Below are 22634 nucleotides of genomic sequence, written 5' to 3' on the forward strand. Positions count from 1 at the left end.
GTATCTAAGTTCACTCTGTTCTAGGCCTACTGGCCTAAGCTAGTCATCCGCAAGACACCTGCACTAAAAAAAAGTGTCCTTGTTGGCTTCTTCTTGTGAGCTCTTCGCATCTCCAGCTCTTGTTTCCTTGAAGAGGAATACATAACATACGCGTTCACACGTCTTCAGTTTCCATCTTTCCTCATCCGGGATTGCAGACTCAAGACACAAGTTATCCTCAACAAATTCCCCATGGAACAGTCCTCTAAACAGTTCATAGTACTCCCATGTGGTGATGTTGCCAAGAATACTCGCCAGGTACTTGCTGAGAGCAACATAAATGTTTCTACCATAAACACATCATCTATAAAACACCTCACTATGTAACGTAGCCCACACCTCTAACTTCCACAGCGGGCGTCTACACCATCCCTTGTGGATTCTGTTGCAAGAAATGTGTAGGGGAAACAGGCATAAATCTTTCAGTCCTCCTGAACGAACATTAAAACGCCAGCAACAGAGACTACTGAAGGTACGCGTGTCCTCCACAGGGACTCCGCAGGACATTTGATGAACTAGGATGAAGTACAGCTCGTACTCATTAAACAAGATCTTAGACGCCGGAGATACCTGGAAGCCTCGCTAATCACTGTCATCGATGCCATAGAACATAATACAGGAAACTACAAAATTTCAAAAACATTTGCATACATGATAACCAGGCAAAATACCACTTATCTAACAACACAAGAGTCACGTGATCACATCTACCCGTCCTCATCCCAATATGATATTCTTCAGGTCACAACGCATCACTCACACCCTCACTCTCCGCCTGTGTGTTAGAAGTGATCAAGGTTCCAAGACCGAAACGTTTTCTAATAAATATGTCCTAGTATTTGTTTACTTATCTTTCTAAGTCAGTTTGTTGGTATAATCTATTACTAAGGTTTATTCCTTCTTTATGTTCTTATATTCTCAAAATGTTCTGTATGCTTAATAAGGTGTGGGTTCCATGCTGGCGATAAACATTCCAGTCGTATAATCTACCTATGAAGTGCACAGTTTTCTGAATGCTTCATGTTCGGATTCACGAAGGTCATTCTTACATTATCTTTTTTTTACACATGTGCTCATACTACAGATGTTATCACGTTAATGTTGGCTGCTGGTGGGAACATCTTCACCGTCATGCTCTCCCTAAGTTTTTTTTTTTTTTGCGTTTGGAGTGTATTGAGTTGTTTTTATCAAGGATTACGCCATCTCTGGCTCCCAGCCTCCTGATAGCGTCCACATCCAGTGGCCGCTTGGACCGCTCATGTAGCTTGTTCAGCTCTTCCAGTAACATCCTGCACTCCTCCTCCTAATAATAATAATAATCATAATATAATAATAATAATAATAATAATAATAATAATAATAATAATAATAATAATGCCACTACTGTTACCAGTAAATTCTGGTCTCCGTACCTGCCCAGTACGTCCAAAATGCAACGTTTCAAGACGCACTGGCAATAGCGAGTCTTCCTCACTTTGATACGTCAGTTATCTCAGGTCGAACCACACGTAGATTTTTGACGTTCCTTGTATATAAATCTTTTTTAAAGAGGGGGGAGAGGGCAAGGATGATTTAAGGAAGGGAGGTAGTAGAAGAGGGTAGGGGTAAGGAGGGTAAAGTAAGAGAAAGGGGAGAAAGGGAGGTGAGAGAGAGAGAGTTCTCTGAAGTCATTGACATCACCACGTTCCTGGTACTCATCATTCGAGGGTAAGAGGGAGGGGTGGGGTGGGGGAGGGGGAGAAGGAGGAAGAGACGAAATGGAGGAGGGTGGAGAGGAAGAGGAGAAGGAGGAAGAAACTAAATGGGGGAGGAAGGAGAGGGGAGTGAAGGTAGGGAAGGGGAGGTGAGGGAGGAGATGCTCTGACGCACGTATACACACACACACACGCACACACATACACACACACACAAACACACACACACACACACACACACACACACACACACACACACACACACACACACACACACACACACACACACACACACACACACACACAGGGCTAGGAGCTGTGAATCGAACCCTGCAACCACAACTAGGTGAGTACACACACGTACACCCGAAAGTCTCGTAGAAAAACGCACACGCCTAAAACTATACACAAACTGATATACGGAGACGCACACTCAAAAAAGCACATAGAAAAACGCACATGAAAAAAATTATGAATTGGTAAGACGTACATGTGCACGAGAAGACAGGTACACATGTACACGAGAAGATAGATATGTGCACATGTACAATAGAATATGTACATGTACACGAGGAGACTAGTACATATGTACGCAGCAATAACAACAGCAGTAGCATCAAAAGCCGTAGGATTAGTATCAGTAGTAACAGCAACAGCAGTAAGAAAAGCAGCAATAACAGCAGCAGCAGCAGCAACAACAACAGCCGTAGGATTAGTATCAGTAGTAGCAACAACAGCAGTAGCAGCGGCAGCAGCAACAATAGAAAGAACAGCAGCAACTGCTGCTGTTGCTCTGTCGAGTTCATCAGTCTTGATGAATGTTCACCATCAACTCCAGGTTGAGGGACTGATTTCCTCAAACTCCATCTCATCTTCCACACTTCTTTGTATTGGACTGAAGAAGACACTGGCTGGCGAAACGTTTCCGTAATAAAGATTTCGAAATGTTGCACAAGTGTCTTATTTAGTAACGATTTAGCAAATCAGTCGCTAACGAGTCATTGCAAGTGTCGTAAGAACGTAAGAACCTGCTACAGGCCTACAGGTCCATGCTAGGCAGGTCCAAGTCACCTCGTCAGGTCCAAGTCACTTATTGGCCTAAGTCAGGTCCAAGTCACCTATTGGCTTAAGTCAGGTCCAAGTCACCTATTGGCCTAAGTCAGGTCCAAGTCACCTATTGTCCTAAGTCAGGTCCAAGTCACCTATTGGCCTAAGTCAGGTCCAAGTCACCTATTGACCTAACCTAGTCAAGTCTAAGTCACCTTGTCAGATCCAAGTCACCTAATGGCCTAACCTAGTCAAGTCCAAGTCACCTTGTCAGGTCCAAATCACCTTGTCAGGTCCAAATCACCTAATGGCCTAAGCTAGTCAGGTCCAAGTCACCTAATGGCCTAAGCTAGTCAGGTCCAAGTCACCTAATGGTCTAAGCTAGTCAGGTCCAAGTCACTTCGTTAGGTCCAAGTCACCTAATGGCCTAAACTAGTCAGGTCCAAGTCACCTAATGGCCTAAGCTAGTCAGGTCCAAGTCACCTCGTCAGGTCCAGATCAAACTAGTCACATCACATAACATTGGCAATAATTCATAAGCGACTGGTTCACGATTGGCTGAGTTACTTATGTACATGTTATTCTTATTACTGTCCACAAGACAGGTCATTCCCAGGACAGTAGTGACGAGTACCACCTGAGTCCCAGGTCAGGTCATCATCCTTCTCTCTGCCTTCACCACTACCACCACCACCACCACCACCAACTAACTAACCACCACCACCACCACCCACCAACCAGCCAACCACCACCACCAACAACAACCAACCAACCAACCAACCCCCGCCACCACCACCCGGTATCTCCTCGGGGTTTGCAATGACGTTTATTCCATCAAAGGCTCCATACCTGTAATTCCAGGGATTCCGGGGATTCCAGCCATTGCCAGGACAAAGGGAGTGGGACCCCCCTTCCCCCTGACCTCGCTCACAGGCACACACTGCTCACGACTTTTTACCTCTCATAACTCTAATGGAAAATGCGATGAAAACCCGACGTTCTGTCACTGGGGAGACTACGCTTGTTTTTTGTGTGCAGAAATGGAATTTGTATTAAATAGTTAAAACTTGCAGCATATTCGGCGGGTTCTATATATTTTTTTTTTTGACAGTTCACAGTGCGTGTGTCGAGGGATTATCGTAATCTATTTGCCTAATAGAGAAAAATTTAATATTGGAGTTATGTGCGCGGATGTGTGTCGAAAAGTCCCCATTTGAATAGCAAGTCATAATTGGTTCATGTGATGTTGAGGCGCTGTGTGTGTATGTGTGGGTGTGTGTGTATATATGTGTACTCACCTAGTTGAGGTTGCGGGGGTCGAGTCCGAGCTCCTGGCCCCGCCTCTTCACTGATCGCTACTAGGTCACTCTCTCTGAACCGTGAGCTTTATCATACCTCTGCTTAAAGCTTTGTATGGATCCTGCCTCCACTACATCGCTTCCCAAACTATTCCACTTACTGACTACTCTGTGGCTGAAGAAATACTTCCTAACATCCCTGTGATTCATCTGTGTCTTCAACTTCCAACTGTGTCCCCTTGTTACTGTGTCCAATCTCTGGAACATCCTGTCTTTGTCCACCTTGTCAATTCCTCTCAGTATTTTGTATGTCGTTATCATGTCCCCCTATCTCTCCTGTCCTCCAGTGTCGTCAGGTTGATTTCCCTTAACCTCTCCTCGTAGGACATACCTCTTAGCTCTGGGACTAGTCTTGTTGCAAACCTTTGCACTTTCTCTAGTTTCTTTACGTGCTTGGCTAGGTGTGGGTTCCAAACTGGTGCCGCATACTCCAATATGGGCCTTACGTACACGGTGCACAGGGTCCTGAACGATTCCTTATTAAGATGTCGGAATGCTGTTCTGAGGTTTGCCAGGCGCCCATATGCTGCAGCAGTTATTTGGTTGATGTGCGCTTCAGGAGATGTGCCTGGTGTTATACTCACCCCAAGATCTTTTTCCTTGAGTGAGGTTTGTAGTCTCTGGCCCCCTAGACTGTACTCCGTCTGCGGTCTTCTTTGCCCTTCCCCAATCTTCATGACTTTGCACTTGGTGGGATTGAACTCCAGGAGCCAATTGCTGGACCAGGTCTGCAGCCTGTCCAGATCCCTTTGTAATTCTGCCTGGTCTTCGATCGAGTGAATTCTTCTCATCAGCTTCACGTCATCTGCAAACAGGGACACCTCAGAGTCTATTCCTTCCGTCATGTCGTTCACAAATACCAGAAACAGCACTGGTCCTAGGACTGACCCCTGCGGGACCCCGCTGGTCACAGGTGCCCACTCTGACACCTCGCCACGTACCATGACTCGCTGCTGTCTTCCTGACAAGTATTCCCTGATCCATTGTAGTGCCTTCCCTGTTATCCCTGCTTGGTCCTCCAGTTTTTGCACCAATCTTTTGTGTGGAACTGTGTCAAACGCCTTCTTACAGTCCAAGAAAATGCAATCCACCCACCCCTCTCTCTCTTGTCTTACTGCTGTCACCATGTCATAGAACTCCAGTAGGTTTGTGACACAGGATTTCCCGTCCCTGAAACCATGTTGGCTGCTGTTGATGAGATCGTTCCTTTCTAGGTGTTCCACCACTCTTCTCCTGATAATCTTCTCCATGATTTTGCATACTATACATGTCAGTGACACTGGTCTGTAGTTTAATGCTTCATGTCTGTCTCCTTTTTTAAAGATTGGGACTACATTTGCTGTCTTCCATGCCTCAGGCAATCTCCCTGTTTCGATAGATGTATTGAATATTGTTGTTAGGGGTACACATAGCACCTCTGCTCCCTCTCTCAATACCCATGGGGAGATGTTATCTGGCCCCATTGCCTTTGAGGTATCTAGTTCACTCAGAAGCCTCTTCACTTCTTCCTCGGTGGTGTGCACTGTGTCCAGCACTTGGTGGTGTGCCCCACCTCTCCGTCTTTCTGGAGTCCCTTCTGTCTCCTCTGTGAACACTTCTTTGAATCTCTTGTTGAGTTCTTCACATACTTCACGGTCATTTCTTGTTGACTCTCCTCCTTCCTTCCTTAGCCTGATTACCTGGTCCTTGACTGTTGTTTTCCTCCTGATGTGGCTGTACAACAGTTTTGGGTCAGATTTGGCTTTCGCTGCTATGTCATTTTCATATTGTCTTTGGGCCTCCCTTCTTATCTGTGCATATTCGTTTCTGGCTCTACGACTGGTCTCCTTATTCTCCTGGGTCCTTTGCCTTCTATATTTCTTCCATTCCCTAGCACACTTGGGTTTTGCCTCCCTGCACCTTTGGGTAAACCATGGGCTCATCCTGGCTTTTTCATTCTTCCTGTTACCCTTGGGTACAAACCTCTCCTCAGCCTCCTTGCATTTTGTTGCTACATATTCCATCATCTCATTAACTGGCTTCCCTGCCAGTTCTCTGTCCCACTGAACCCCGTTCAGGTAGTTCCTCATTCCTGTGTAGTCCCCTTTCTTGTAGTTTGGCTTCATTCGTCCTGGCCTTCCTGCTTCTCCCTCCACTTGTAGCTCTACTGTGTATTCGAAGCTTAAAACCACATGGTCACTGGCCCCCAAGGGGTCTTTCGTATGTGATGTCCTCGATATCTGCACTACTCAAGGTGAATACTAAGTCCAGCCTTGCTGGTTCATCCTCTCCTCTCTCTCTTGTAGTGTCCCTTACGTGTTGGCACATGAAGTTTTCCAGTACCACCTCCATCATCTTAGCCCTCCATGTATCTTGGCCCCCATGTGGGTCCAAGTTCTCCCAATCGATCTCCTTGTGGTTAAAGTCACCCATGATCAGGAGCTTTGCCCTGCATGCATGAGCTCTTCTGGCCACTCTAGCCAGTGTATCAACCATCGCTCTATTGCTCTCGTCGTACTCTTGCCTTGGCCTCCTGCTGTTCTGTGGTGGGTTATACATCACTGCTATTACCACCTTGGGACCTCCAGAGTGAAGTGTTCCCGCTATGTAATCACTTTCTTCTCCGCTGTCTCCTCTCTCCAGCTCATCAAAATTCCAGCGATTTTTGATCAGCAACGCCACTCCTCCACCCCCCTGTTCCCTCTGTCTTTCCTCAGGATTTGGTATCGAGTTGGAAAGATGGCATCTGTTATCATACCTGTAAGCTTGGTTTCTGTGAGAGCTATGATGTCCGGTGATGCTTCTTTGACTCTTTCATGCCACTCCTCCCACTTATTTGTTATTCCATCAGCGTTTGTGTACCATAACTTCAGTTTCCTTTCCAACACTGTGGTTTGGGGGGCCTGTGAGGGTGGGAGACCTGGTGGCATACTGTGGGATTCTATAGCTCGGTGTTGGGTGGAGGCTGTGGGTATGGATTGTAGTGTATGTTGGGATGGTGTGATAGGTTGTATGGTTCTGAGAATAGTTGTGTGTGTGTGTGTGTGTGTGTGTGTGTGTGTGTGTGTGTGTGTGTGTGTGTGTGTGTGTATGTGTGTGTGTGTGTGTGTGTGGTGTGTGTATGTTGTGTGTGTGTTGTGTGTGTATGTTGTGTGTGTGTGTGTGTGTGTGTGTGTGTGTGTGTGTGTGTGTGTGTGTGTGTGTGTGTGTGAGTGTGTGTGTGTGTGTGTGTGTGAATGCGCGTGCGTAAGCTCGCGGGCACACACACACACACAGCGACCAGCGAAAAGGCGGGGCCAGCAGCCGTGACTCAACCCCTGCAACCACAAATAGAAGACAAGATAAACTGAGAGAGGGGTGGGTAGACTGCATTTTCTTAGACTGTATAAAGGCTTACGACACAGTTCCACACAGGAGATTAATGCAAAAGCTGGAGCAGCAGGCAGGAATAATAGGAAAGGCACTGCAGTGGACCAGAGAATACTTGCCAGGAAGGAAACAACGAGTCATGGTACGTGACGAGGTGTCAGAGTGGGCACCTATGATGAGCGGGCTTCCACGGGGGTCACTCCGAGAGCTGGTGCTATTTCTAGTATATGTGTATGACATGATGGAAGGGACAGATTCAGAGGTGTCCCTGTTTGCAGACAGTATGAAGCTAGTGCAAAGAGTTCAATCGGATGAGGCTCAGGTAGGACTACAAAGGAATCTGGACAGACCGTAGGTCTGGTCCAGCAACTGCTTCCTGGAGTTTAACCCCACCAAGTGCAAAGTCATAAAGATTGGGGAAGGTCAAAGACCGCAGATAGAGTACAGGCTAGGGGCCAAAGGCTGCAAATCTCACTCAGGAAAAAAGGATCATGAGGTGAGTATAATACCGAACACATCTCCTGAGGCGCACATCAATCAAATAATTGCTAGAGCATATAGGCACCTGGCAGAAACGTAAGAATAGCTTTTCGACACCATAGTAATGAAGTGTTCAAGATTCTGTATACCGTGTACGTCAGGCCCATATTGGAGTATGCAGCAACAGTATTGAACCCACACCTGGTCAAGCACGTCAAGAAATTAGAGAAAGTGCAAAGGTTTGCAACAAGACTAGTCCTGGAGCTAAGAAGCATGTCCAGCGAAGAAAGGTTAAGGGAAATCGACCTGACAACACTGTAGGACAGGAAGGATAGGGACGAGAAAATAACAGCATATAAAATACTGTGAGAAATTGACATGGTGGATATGAACAGGATGTTTCAGATATGGGACACAGCAACAAGGGGTCACAACTGAAAGTTAAAGATTCAGATGAGTCACAGGGATGTTAGGAAGTATTTCTTCAGTCAGAGTTGTCAGGAAGTGGAACAATCTGGAGAAAGATGCGGTGGAGGCAGGATCTATACATAGCTTTAAGAAGAGGTACGATAAAGGTAATGGAGCAGGGAGAGAGTGGACCCAGTAGCGACCAGTGAAGAGGCGGGGCCAAGAGCTGTGAATCGACCCCAGCAATCACAGATAGATGAGTACACACACACACACACACACACACCCTCTAGTGACAGCTGGACAGGGTGGGGGGAGGGGAGGGACGAAGTGGTGGGAGGGGTGACTGTCTATTCATTAAATATCTAATTAGAACATACCTTACGCCAGCGTCTCTTGGCTGTGCTGGAGCCGATCAGAGGGTGAGATGGCCCCCACCAAGGTGTTCCCGAGGAAGGGCAGGATATTAGCTGTCTATGATGCGAGTGAGGTGAAATTGCGCTTTTGCATAATTGGAAAGGAGGGAGTTGAGGGTAAACTGTGTAATTAGCAATTGGAAATGACGGAGTATATATATATATATATATATATATATATATATATATATATATATATATATATATATATATATATATATATATATATATTATGCGATGTATGTTGAGTGATGTTGGTTGTCTATGACATTGAAACACCGAGGTTAAAAAATCTTCTACATGGGTGGGTATGACTTGGACCTGCCTAGAATGGGCCAGTAAGCTTACTGCAGTGTTCCTTCTTTCTAATATTAACATTGGCTTAAAGAACTGAGCGGCACGATACGATGCCAGAACATAAAATTGTGAGAAGTGAAATTGGGTCAAGCAGTCAGGTATAGACTTCATGTAAATACATTCTCGTTTTAATACATTCACCTTGAGTGGAAGCGCAAGTGTTACTGTAACTTCGCAGACACGAAAATCACTACAAACACCTCAGTTCTCAGTAAACGCCCAATAAGGCAGGTGTAAATCTGAGACCGTAAACCCGAACTAACACGAAAGCCATTGACAAAACCGCAGTAATACAGCGAACTAGTATCCCCGTGCCGTAGTAAACAGTACCACAAACTGCCGTCTCTGGAATTGGAATTCGTGAAAGTCTGCGGCAGCCTCTTTATCTGTCAGGGATACCATCCTGTTTACGCCCACACACTCATACACTCTGCACCACCTTGGTGGGAATGGCCTCGGGGGAGAACCCATTGTAAACGTGAGCCATCGTAAATTGGCGCCCTCCGGGATAACCAATATTAAGGTGCGTTGCTAATTAATCGAGTGCTAATTGGAATATGGAAGTGAGGCAACGCACTTCATTAAGAACGAAAGGGAAATTTGGAATGCAAAATAATTCCTGGGAACGCGACGCTGCTGGTGGCTCTGATTCCTGGCGCTCCGTGTTGTGTTGTGCCTTGTGTTGTCTCGCCTTGTGTTGTATATTGTGTTGGAAAGTTTCTTTGTGTATGGTTTGTGTGTTGCGTTTAGTACGCTGTGTTGTGGCTTGTGTATTTTGTTTCGTAATGTTGTTTTTGTGGCTTGAGCGTTGTGTTTCGTACGTTGTGTTATGGCTGCTGTATTTTGTTTTGCAATGTTGTCTTGTGGTACTGCGAGTTTTGTTTTGCAAGTGTTGTGGTGTGTGTTTTCCTTGCCATGTTGTGTTGCGGCTTGTGTACTTTGTGTTGTAGCGCAGTATGTTGTGATGTCTTGTGTGTTTTGCATATATTGCGATACGCGTGTTTTGCATGTGTTGTAATGTATCGTGTGGTTTGTTTTGCACGTGCGATGGTTTTTATTCATTTCTTGGGACAGCCTCTTAGCATTCACTTAGTTGACATGATCTCTTTCTATCATCATTATCATCACTTTCTATCATCATTATCATCACTTTCTATCATCATTATCATCTTTTCCTATCATCATGATCTTCGTAGCGTCCTCAGAAAAAATTGACGACATTATTCATGTATGTATTTCGTTTTCATCTATTATTTTATTGCTAATTTTATTTTCATTAATAGCTAAAACGACAATAACATAATTTATATTATTAGTTATCTTATATCTTTAGCTGCAACAACTACACTCCACAGTGCTCGCTACAAGAGTAGTGTTGATTGGCTACCAGCGCTGCAAACTACGAACTACACAGGATACCTGACGTCGCATTTGCAGGATCTGCTTCTCTCTGTGTATTCCTCAGAACAAAGCTGTGTATTGCCCTGAACCAAACTGTGTTCCCCTGAACCAAGCTGTTAGGTAAGACACATATGCAACAGTTAGGTATCTTTATTTCGAAACGTTTCGCCTACACAGTAGGCTTCTTCAGTCGAGTACAGAAAAGTTGATAGAAGCAGAAGAGACTTGAAGACGATGTAATCAGTCCATCACCCTTAAAGTTTTGAGGTGGTCAGTCCCTCAGTCTGGAGAAGAGCATTGTTCCACAGTATGAAACAAACGTTTCGAAATAAAGATACCTAACTGTTGCATATGTGTCTTACCTAACAACTTGTCGGTATTTTATACCATTTTAATGTTCCCCTGAACCAAGCTGTGTATTTCCGTGAACCAAGCTGTGTATTGCCCTGAACCAAGCTTGTATTCCCCTTTACCAAGCTTGTATTCCCCTGAACCAAGGTTGTATTCCCGAGAATCAAGCTGCGTATTACCCTGAACCAAGCTGTGTATTCCTACGAACCAAACTGTGTATTACCCTGAACCAAGCTGTGTATTCCTATGAACCAAGCTGTGAATTGCCCTTTACCAAGCTGTGTATTCCCTGAACCAAGCTGCGTATTCCTATGAACCAAGCTGTGTATTCCTATGAACCAAGCTGTGTATTCCTATGAACCAAGCTGTGTATTCCTATGAACCAAGCTGTGTATTCCTATGAACCAAGCTGTGTATTCCCCTGAACCAAGCTGCGTATTCCTATGAACAAAGCTGCGTATTCCTATGAACCAAGCTGTGTATTCCTATGAACCAAGCTGCGTATTCCTATGAACCAAGCTGTGTATTCCTATGAACCAAGCTGCGTATTCCTATGAACCAAGCTGTGTATTCCTATGAACCAAACTGTGTATTCCTATGAACCAAGCTGTGTATTCCTATGAACCAAGCTGTGTATTCCTATGAACCAAGCTGTGTATTCCTATGAACCAAGCTGTGTATTCCTATGAACCAAGCTGTGTATTCCTATGAACCAAGCTGTGTATTCCTATGAACCAAGCTGTGTATTCCTATGAACCAAGCTGTGTATTCCTATGAACCAAGCTGTGTATTCCTATGAACCAAGCTGTGTATTCCCCTGAACCAAGCTGCGTATTCCTATGAATCAAGCTGCGTATTCCTATGAACCAAGCTGTGTATTCCTTTGAACCAAACTGCGTATTCCTATGAACCAAGCTGTGTATTCCTATGAACCAAGCTGCATATTCCTATAAACCAAGCTGCGTATTCCTATGAACCAAGCTGTGTATTCCTTTGAACCAAGCTGCGTATTCCTATGAACCAAGCTGTGTATTCCTATGAACCAAGTTGCGTATTCCTATGAACCAAGCTGTGGATTCCTATGAACCAAGCTGTGTATTCCTATGAACCAAGCTGTGTATTCCTATGAACCAAGATGCGTATTCCTATGAACCAAGCTGTGTATTCCTATGAACCAAGCTGTGTATTCCTATGAACCAAGCTGCGTATTCCTATGAACCAAGTTGCGTATTCCTATGAACCAAGCTGTGTATTCCTATGAACCAAGCTGTGTATTCCTATGAACCAAGATGCGTATTCCTATGAACCAAGCTGTGTATTCCTATGAACCAAGCTGTGTATTCCTATGAACCAAGCTGCGTATTCCTATGAACCAAGCTGCGTATTCCTATGAACCAAGCTGTGTATTCCTATGAACCAAGCTGTGTATTCCTATGAACCAAGCTGCGTATTCCTATGAACCAAGCTGCGTATTCCTATGAACCAAGCTGTGTATTCCTATGAACCAAGTTGCGTATTCCTATGAACCAAGCTGTGTATTCCTGTGAACCAAGCTGTGTATTCCTATGAACCAAGTTGCGTATTCCTATGAACCAAGCTGTGTATTGCTATGAACCAAGCTGTGTATTCCTATGAACCAAGCTGTGTATTCCTATGAACCAAGTTGCGTATTCCTATGAACCAAGCTGTGTATTCCTATGAACCAAGCTGTGTATTCCTATGAACCAAGCTGCGTATTCCTATGAACCAAGCTGCGTATTCCTATGAACCAAGCTGCGTATTCCTATGAACCAAGCTGCGTATTCCTATGAACCAAGCTGTGTATTCCTATGAACCAAGCTGCGTATTCCTATGAACCAAGCTGCGTATTCCTATGAACCAAGCTGTGTATTCCTATGAACCAAGCTGCGTATTCCTATGAACCAAGCTGTGTATTCCTATGAACCAAGCTGTGTATTCCTATGAACCAAGCTGTGTATTCCTATGAACCAAGCTGTGTATTCCTATGAACCAAGCTGTGTGTGTGTTTTCCAGTGCATTATGGACGAGAAAAAGCATAAGCTCGTAATTTTTCACCGGTACATTAGATAAACGAGATTTTTTTGACCTTTCCGATCCCGATATGCAAATTGCAGGAGACCAATTCTTTAACAGTGTAATTACCATTAAGCTGATGGCATACAAGGGACACGATAACCTAATTGATCAGCTTGAGGCTGCGTTAATCTGGCTCATGGAATTAAAGTGAATTTTTTTATTAGTAGTAAAATGATAGTGATAATGATGATGATGATAATAATAATAATAATAATAATAATAATAATTGTTGCTTTTTGGTTAGTGTGTTGTTGTTTTACTGTTTTCTTCTTGTTCTTCAAATTATTTTTATTATTATTATTGAGAATTTTTAATAAATGCTTCCATCGTATCTGAGAAGTGGTGTGTGTGTGTGTGTGTGTGTGTGTGTGTGTGTGTGTGTGTGTGTGTGTGCGTGTTAGTTACCATCTTGTCCTAGGCACATGTCGATTAGACACTAGGCCTGTTGTACATGCGTGTGTGATTTAGGTGTGGAAACTTGTTTAATAAGTGCATATATATATATATATATATATATATATATATATATATATATATATATATATATATATATATATATATATATATATATATATATAGATATATATATATTCATAATATATATGCTTTGTGTCCATAATATGCATGTACCTTAAAGACCATTGTAAAAAAAAAAAAATAATTTATACAAAGCCAAAATACATAAAGCCGTAAGTTCAACTCGAGCAAATCTCAGTGATAGTTTATTTATATCCATGTTTATATCAAACAAATCTGTGATGCTTGTGTGTTATATCCATTAAGATATTTACATGTGAGGATCACCAAACCACTTTATTTAAGTTAGTCTTCAAATATTTAGACCTTCATTGAGCATTGAAACTATTGTGTGCCTGGTTTCCTAGTTTTATTATTATTCATGAGTCATTAACAAAATAAAACCACTGTGAAACACTATTTGCAGACATGGAAGATAAGTTGCAGATTCAGTATTCAGTTAAATCAAAGGCATCCACTGCTAGGGCAACCTTACTCTATGCTGAGCATGATCTTATGGATGGAGGAGACTCCTCTTCGGAGAATTATCAAAAGAGGTTAGTATTTCATTTAGTACAGTTTTATTTTAAATATATTTACTGGCCTTAAAAGCATTTAAAAAATATAGTGTACTTGTATATTTTTTATTTGATAAACTATATATTGTACACCATAATCTTCTTAGTAATTTTTTTTTTAGGTTGATAGCTTCATGTACCCATCCTATGGGTGGTAGTCATAAGATCAGAGGCACATAATGGGTCAAGCAATTTTGGTTCAAGGTTCTATTACTTAAGCAAGTTACAATGGTAAGAAACTGTTTACAAGGTTAATGGATTCATACACAGTAGAAAGTTGTTGGTTATCATAAAATGAAGAATCTCTGATTTCTTAAGTGATACCAGTTTGTTGCATCAATTGTAGCCCCTTCCATTTCCTGCTGTCTTACCTTCAACACCACTCTACCTGAAACACAACCTCCATTATTCCATTTACCATATCCCCACAATGCTGCCATTTTTCTTCTGATGTCTCCCTTCAGCACCTACACTTCTGTTGCCTTCCCTCCCTCCTTCAGTGTCTTGTATGGCTGTGAAGTTACTGTGATTCAGTTTTAACTTCTAATGCTATATCATTTTCAATCTGTTTCAGCCTCCTGTCTTATGCTTGTTTCCCTGTTTTCTGTAGTTTGATGTGCTCTATATATCTTGCTAGTATTTGCCTTCCTTCCTTTGAACCATGTCCACTCCTTTTCTTACATTTCTTCATAATGAAATACTGAAGCTGTTTTCATTTTTGTTTGCACACATATATGCAACTGTAGACCAATGCAACTGGAAGAGCAATGAGCACACACATTTTTTTAATAATTTGTAGCTACCGGAGCAAAACTATGCTTATGGTGTCTCTTTTGTAGTATTTAATGCCCTAACTTTTATAGAATTTCCATTGGTTATAACACTTGCTACATTATCTTGATTATCTGATTATATCGTTTTGGCACCTCTTTCTTAGTTTACTACTGTAATGTTTAGTTGTCCTTGTTTGTGGTAAGAAATCTTCATCTATTCATTGTATCCTTTAATCTTCATGGTTGTGTATTGGGCATCCTCTTTTACTAAAAGCATTAAAGAATTTGTGGATAGTAAGACTCAGGGTAGTGTATGTAGGATGGGAGGAGGAATTATTTCTCGTTAAAAGTAGGCTTTAAATGGGCGTGATGTCACCATAGTTAATCTAACATATTTCTAGATGATGTAGAAGAAGTAAATGCTAGGGTGTTGAGGAGAGGTGCAAGATTAAATTTAATAAAAGCCTGGTAGTTGTCATGGCTCCTCTCTTGTTGGAGATTCTGAAGAGAGGTTGAAAAGGTTGGTGTTAATGATGGTAAGTGTTTCTATATTTTTGGGTCACCCCTGCCTCAGTAGGAGAAGGCCAGTGTGTTAAAAAAAAAAAAGGAAGAAATTAAAAAGTGAGCATCGAAAAGAACGAGGTGATGATGGTAAAAAAAAAAAAGTTTAGGCAATGAAAAATTAAATACATATCAGATTAGAGGTAGGGAGGAAGTGAATGTATTCAGATATTTAGTGGAGATGTCAGGAGATGGGGCTATGAGAAGACTAGATGAAATGATAGAGGGGGGGGGAGAGGTACTCTGTTAGGCATCTGTGGATGCTAGGTGATTTCAACTGAAGACACCTAAACTAGAGGAATGTAGCAAATAATGTTTTAGCAGAGATAATCCCAGGAGGCAGCTCAGACACTAAAAACAACAGACACAGCCCCAGTCAACAAAGGTGACAGTACAGCAATTGCAAAGAATTATAGTGATAACACTAACGTCCCACATCATAAAAATCTTTGAAAGCATTCTAAGAAGCAAGATTGCCACCCACTTGCACAACCCAGGGCAGCATGGGTTTAGAGCAGGTCGCTCCTGCCTATCCCAACTACTGGACCACTGTGACATGGTCTTGGATGCTATGAAGAAAAAACAAAATGTAGATGTAGGGACTGACCACCTCAAAACTTTAAGGGTGATGGACTGATTACATCGTCTTCAAGTATCTTCTGCTTCTATCAACTTTTCTGTACTTGACTGAAGAAGCCTACTGTGTAGGCGAAACGTTTCACAATAAAGATACCTAACTGTTGCATATGTGTCTTACCTAACAACAGATGTAGTATACACAGACTTTGCGAGAGCCTTCGACAGGTGCGATCGTAGTGTACATAATAGCAAACAAAATGCGTGATAAAGGAATAACAGGAAAAGCTGGAAGAGGGATTTATAATTTCCTAACAAATAGAACACAGAGTAATAATAAACAAGTGAAGTCAGAGGTGGCTACAGTGAAAAGCTCTGTTCCACAAGGTACAGTACTTGCTCCCATCCTGATCCTCATCCTCATATGTGTGTGTGTGTGTGTGTGTGTGTGTGTGTGTGTGTGTGTGTGTGTGTGTGTGTGTGTGTGTGTGTGTGTGTGTGTGTGTGTGTGTGTGTGGATGAAGATTGGGAAGGGTAATGAAGACCAAAGACAGAGTATAGCCTAGGGGGTCAGAGACTACAAACCTCACTCAAGGAAAAGGATCTTGGGGTGAGTATAACACCGGGTATATCTCCAGAGGCGCACATCAACTAAATAACTCCCGCAGTATACGGGTGCCTGGCAAACTTAAGAACAACATTTCGACATCTTAATAAGGAGTCATTCAAGACCCTGTACACTGTGTACGTTAGGACCACATTGGAGTATGCAGCACCAGTTTGGAACCCTCACTTAGCCAAGCATGTAAGGAAACTAGACTAGTCCCGGAGCTGAAGGCTATGTCCTACGAGGAGAGGTTAAGGAAAATCGACCTGATGACACTGGAAGACAGGAGAAATAGGGGGGGGTATGATAACGATATATAAAATACTGAGAGGAATCGACAAGGTGGACAGAGATAGGATGTTCCAGAGATGGGACACAACAACAAGGGGTCACAGTTGGAAGATGAAAACTCAGATGAATCACAGGGATGTTAGGAAGTATTTCTTCAGTCACAGAGTTGTCAGGAAGTGGAATAGTCTGGGAAGTGATGTAGTGGAGGCAGGATCCATACATAACTTTAAGAAGAGGTATGATTAAGCTCATGGAGAGGGAAGAGTGACCGAGTAGCGGCCAGTGAAGAGGCAGGGCCAGGAGCTGTGAATCGACCCCTGCAACCACAACTAGGTGAGTACAAATAGGTAAGTTCACACACACACCACAATCAACAGGTAATTAGTAACTAATCACCACAATCGTAAAAAAAAGTCAGTCGACACAGGGCAACTACAGAGGTGTAGAAGAGAGCAATTGTAGTGTTAATATTTAAGGAAGGAGGCAGACAAGCTACATCAAACTACAGGCCAGTGTCACTAGCATGCACAGTATGGAGAAGATAATCAGGATAAGTGTGACGGAACACCTGGAATGGAGTGAACTCACAAAGAACAACTAGCGTGGTTTTGGAGATGGTAAATCCTGTTTCACGAAGCTACTGGAGTTCTACCACAACATAACACAAGGCAGGAGAAAGATGACTGGATTACATGCTACTTTACTGTATGAATGCGTTCGAACCAGCGCTTCACAATAACTAGAGGAGCAGGCAGAACAGGGAAGGAACTGCAGTGGATCAAGGAATGCTAAGACCTACTTTTCAGTGTCATCACTTGGTCTATACAGCCCCCACCCTTCCAAAATCTCTTCTTGCTCCTCTGAAATCCTACATTCTGTTTCACCCCTAAAGTTTTCAATAATAATTCTATCGTACACTGTTCCCTGTATACTCAATATACGCTGCTGTCCCCAATTCCCTTATATAAAGGAACTATATATGCTCTCTGCCAGCCCTTAGGTAACCTCCCTTCACTCATGAATATATTGAACAAATATACAAAGCACTTCAAAACCATATCCGCAATTGCTTTTAACATATTCTTAATCCCATCTGTCCCAGTTGTTTTAACTCCATTTCATTCTACTCGCTGCCCTGTGCACTTCCCGTCATGTCTCAGGGTTAAAAAGTTACGGGAAAGGGAGCAAAAGGTGACCATTTATGTACTCCAGTGACATAAATATGTAATGAATTAGCACACACACACACACACACACACACACACACTGGCCGTCAAGCAGGCATTGCTAGAGAGGTGAGAACTGCATCACCGGGATTCGAACGAGAAGTTAAAATGCTAGTGGGTGGCCATGAGGCAGCTTCGTGACCAGCTGCTGCTGCTCTCTCTCTCTCTCTCTCTCTCTCTCTCTCTCTCTCTCTCTCTCTCTCTCTCTCTCTCTCTCTCTCTCTCTCTCTCTCCCAACACTGCCACACGTTAACTGTTTCATGAAATTTCATTACTGGTCGTAATATAAGACCTTGTTAGATGACTCTTATCGGTCGTTATGTAAAGGTGTGCCAAGCATTCCCACGGACACCTTTATTGAAAGCATTTCGCTTCCTGGGACCTTGATCACTCCAAGTGCCCGTGTCTACAATATTCCAGGTCGAAGGGGCAACACGTTTTCAATAGTCCAAGGAGCGAAACGTTGTCAATAGTCCAAGAAGCGAATCATTGTCAATAGTCCAAGGAGCGAAACGTTCTAAATATTCCAAGGAGTGAAATGTCAGTAGTCCAAGGAGCGAAACGTTGTCAATAGTCCAAGGAGAGAAAAGTTGTCAATAGTCCAAGGAGCGAAACGCTGTCAGTAGTCCAGGGAGCGAAACGTTTTCGATGAAAGTGTCCAGAGTGAACGCCTCTGGCTTCATTTCCTTCAAAGCAGTCAGCACTTATCAGCCATCTTAGTACACTTTTATATTTACTGTGTGTCTGTACTCACCTAGTTGTACTCACCTAGTTGTACTCACCTAGTTGTACTCACCTAGTTGAGGTTGCGGGGGTCGAGTCCGAGCTCCTGGCCCCGCCTCTTCACTGATCGCTACTAGGTCACTCTCCCTGAACCGTGAGCTTTATCATACCTCTGCTTAAAGCTATGTACGGATCCTGCCTCCACTACATCGCTTCCCAAACTATTCCACTTACTGACTACTCTGTGGCTGAAGAAATACTTCCTAACATCCCTGTGATTCATCTGTGTCTTCAGCTTCCAACTGTGTCCTCTTGTTACTGTGTCCAATCTCTGGAACATCCTGTCTTTGTCCACCTTGTCAATTCCTCTCAGTATTTTGTATGTCGTTATCATGTCCCCCCTATCTCTCCTGTCCTCCAGCGTCGTCAGGTTGATTTCCCTTAATTTCTCCTCGTAGGACATACCTCTTAGCTCTGGGACTAGTCTTGTTGCAAACCTTTGCACTTTCTCTAGTTTCTTTACGTGCTTGGCTAGGTGTGGGTTCCAAACTTGTGCCGCATACTCCAATATGGGCCTAACGTCCACGGTGTACAGGGTCCTGATCGATTCCTTATTAAGATGTCGGAATGCTGTTCTGAGGTTTGCTAGGCGCCCATATGCTGCAGCCGTTATTTGGTTGATGTGCGCTTCAGGAGATGTGCCTGGTGTTATACTCACCCCAAGATCTTTTTCCTTAAGTGAGGTTTGTAGTGTCTGGCCCCCTAGACTGTACTCCGTCTGCGGTCTTCTTTGCCCTTCCCCAATCTTCACGACTTTGCACTTGATGGGATTGAACTCCAGGAGCCAATTGCTGGACCAGGTCTGCAGCCTGTCCAGATTCCTTTGTAGTTCTGCCTGGTCTTCGATCGAGTGAATTCTTCTCATCAACTTCACGTCATCTGCAAACAGGGACACCTCAGAGTCTATTCCTTCCGTCATGTCGTTCACAAATACCAGAAACAGCACTGGTCCTAGGACTGACCCCTGTGGGACCCCGCTGGTCACAGGTGCCCACTCTGACACCTCGCCTCGTCTGTATGTCTGTCTGTCTGTATGTCTGTCTGTCCGTCCGTCTGTACCTCAGTCTGTCTACGTTTGATCCTCTGCCGTCATGTCTGTCTTTTCTGTCTGTTGTCCATCTGCCTGTCTGCTACTCGTCTGTCCAGCTGTTTTGTCTCTGTTCGCTGTCTGTTTAATAATAATGATAAATAATAATAATAATAATGATGTAGACACAGACGGGTAGACATTTAGAGGTAGACATGTGACACCAGATAAAATACTGAGGCTCCTCAGGTAGCAATTATTATTATTAATATTGCTATTATTATTTTATTTTATTTTAATTTATTATTATTATTATTATTATTATTATTATTATTATTATTATTATAATTATTATTATTATTATTATTATTATTATTATTATTATTATTATTATTATTATAATAATTATTATTATTATTATTATTATTATAATTATTATTATTATTATTATTATTATTATAATTATTATTATTATTATAATTATTATTATTATTATTATTATTATAATTATTATTATTATAATTATTATTATTATTATTATTATTATTATTATTATTATTATTATTATTATTATTATTATTATTATTATTATTAAGTTTGTGGGGAAAAGGGAATTTCATCATCTTATGAAGTTTTTTTGTTACGGAAACACCAGTCACACTCAACGAAAATAAATGAGTGGGTTACAGTTTAAAATTTTCTAGTTTTTTTTTTTTCCAAATTTTGGGTTTTTTCCTGCTACCAGAACACCGTGTCAACATGCGTGGTCCAGGACTCTTGAACCTGCTACTAGAACACCGTGTCTACATGCGTGGTCCAGGACTCTTGAACCTTCTACCAGAACACCGTGTCAGCATGTGTGGTCCAGGACTCTTGAACCTGCTACCAGAACACCGTGTCAACATGCGTGGTCTAGGACTCTTGAACCTTCTACCAGAACACCGTGTCAGCATGTGTGGTCCAGGACTCTTGAACCTGCTACTAGAACACCGTGTCAACATGCGTGGTCCAGGACTGTTGAACCTGCTACCAGAACACCGTGTCAACATGTGTGGTCCAGGACTCTTGAACCTGCTACCAGAACACCGTGTCAATATGTGTGGTCCAGGACTCTTGAACCTGCTACCAGACCACCGTGTCAGCATGCGTGGTTCAGGACTCTTGAACCTGCTACCAGAACACCGTGTCAACATGTGTGGTCCAGGACTCTTGAACCTGCTACCAGAACACCGTGTCAACATGCGTGGTCCAGGACTCTTGAACCTGCTCCAGAACACCGTGTCAATATGTGTGGTCCAGGACTCTTGAACCTGCTACCAGACCACCGTGTCAGCATGCGTGGTTCAGGACTCTTGAACCTGCTACCAGAACACCGTGTCAACATGTGTAGTCCAGGACTCTTGAACCTGCTACCAGAACACCGTGTCAATATGTGTGGTCCAGGACTCTTGAACCTGCTACCAGACCACCGTGTCAGCATGCGTGGTTCAGGACTCTTGAACCTGCTACCAGAACACCGTGTCAACATGTGTGGTCCAGGACTCTTGAACCTTCTACCAGAACACCGTGTCAACATGTGTGGTCCAGGACTCTTGAACCTGCTACCAGAACACCGTGTCAACATGTGTGGTCCAGGACTCTTGAACCTGCTACCAGAACACCGTGTCAACATGTGTGGTCCAGGACTCTTGAACCTGCTACCAGAACACCGTGTCAACATGCGTGGTCCCGGACTCAAGAACCTGCTACCAAAACACTGTGTCAACATGAGTGGTCCAGGACTCTTGAACCTGCTACCAGAACACCGTGTCAACATGAGTGGTCCAGGACTCTTGAACCTGCTACCAGAACACCGTGTCAACATGCGTGGTCCAGGACTCATGAACCTGCTACCAAAACACTGTGTCAACATGCATGGTCCAGGACTCTTGAACCTGCTACCAAAACACCGTGTCAACATGCGTGGTCCAGGACTCATGAACCTGCTACCAGAACACCGTGTCAACATGCGTGGTCAAGGACTCTTGAACCTGCAACCGAAACACCGTGTCAACATGAGTGGTCCAGGACTCATGAACCTGCTACCAAAACACCGTGTCAACATGAGTGGTCCAGGACTCTTGACCCTGCTACCAGAACACCGTGTCAACATGCGTGGTCCAGGACTTGAATCTGCTACTAGAACACCGTGTCAACATGCGTGGCCAAGGACTCTTGAATCTGCTACCAGAACACCGTGTCAACATGCGTGGTCCAGGACTCTTGAACCTGCTACCAGAACACCGTGTCAACATGCGTGGTCCAGGACTCTTGAACCTACTACCAGAACACCGTGTCAACATGCGTGGTCCAGGACTCTTGAACCTGCTACCAGAACACCGTGTCAACATGCGTGGTCCAGGACTCTTGAACCTGCTACCAGAACACCGTGTCAATATGCGTGGTCCAGGACTCTTGAACCTGTTACCAAAACACCGTGTCAACATACGTGGTCCAGGACTCTTGAACATGCTACCAGAACACCGTGTCAACATGCGTGGTCAAGGACTCTTGAACCTGTTACCAGAACACTGTGCCAACATGCGTGGTCCAGGACTCTTGAATCTGCTACCAAGACACCGTGTCAACATGCGTGGTCCAGGACTCTTGAATCTGCTACTAGAACACCGTGTCAACATGCGTGGTCCAGGACTCTTGAAT

The sequence above is a fragment of the Cherax quadricarinatus genome, chromosome 10, assembly GCF_038502225.1.
Source record: "Cherax quadricarinatus isolate ZL_2023a chromosome 10, ASM3850222v1, whole genome shotgun sequence".
Taxonomy (NCBI): Eukaryota; Metazoa; Arthropoda; class Malacostraca; order Decapoda; family Parastacidae; genus Cherax; species Cherax quadricarinatus.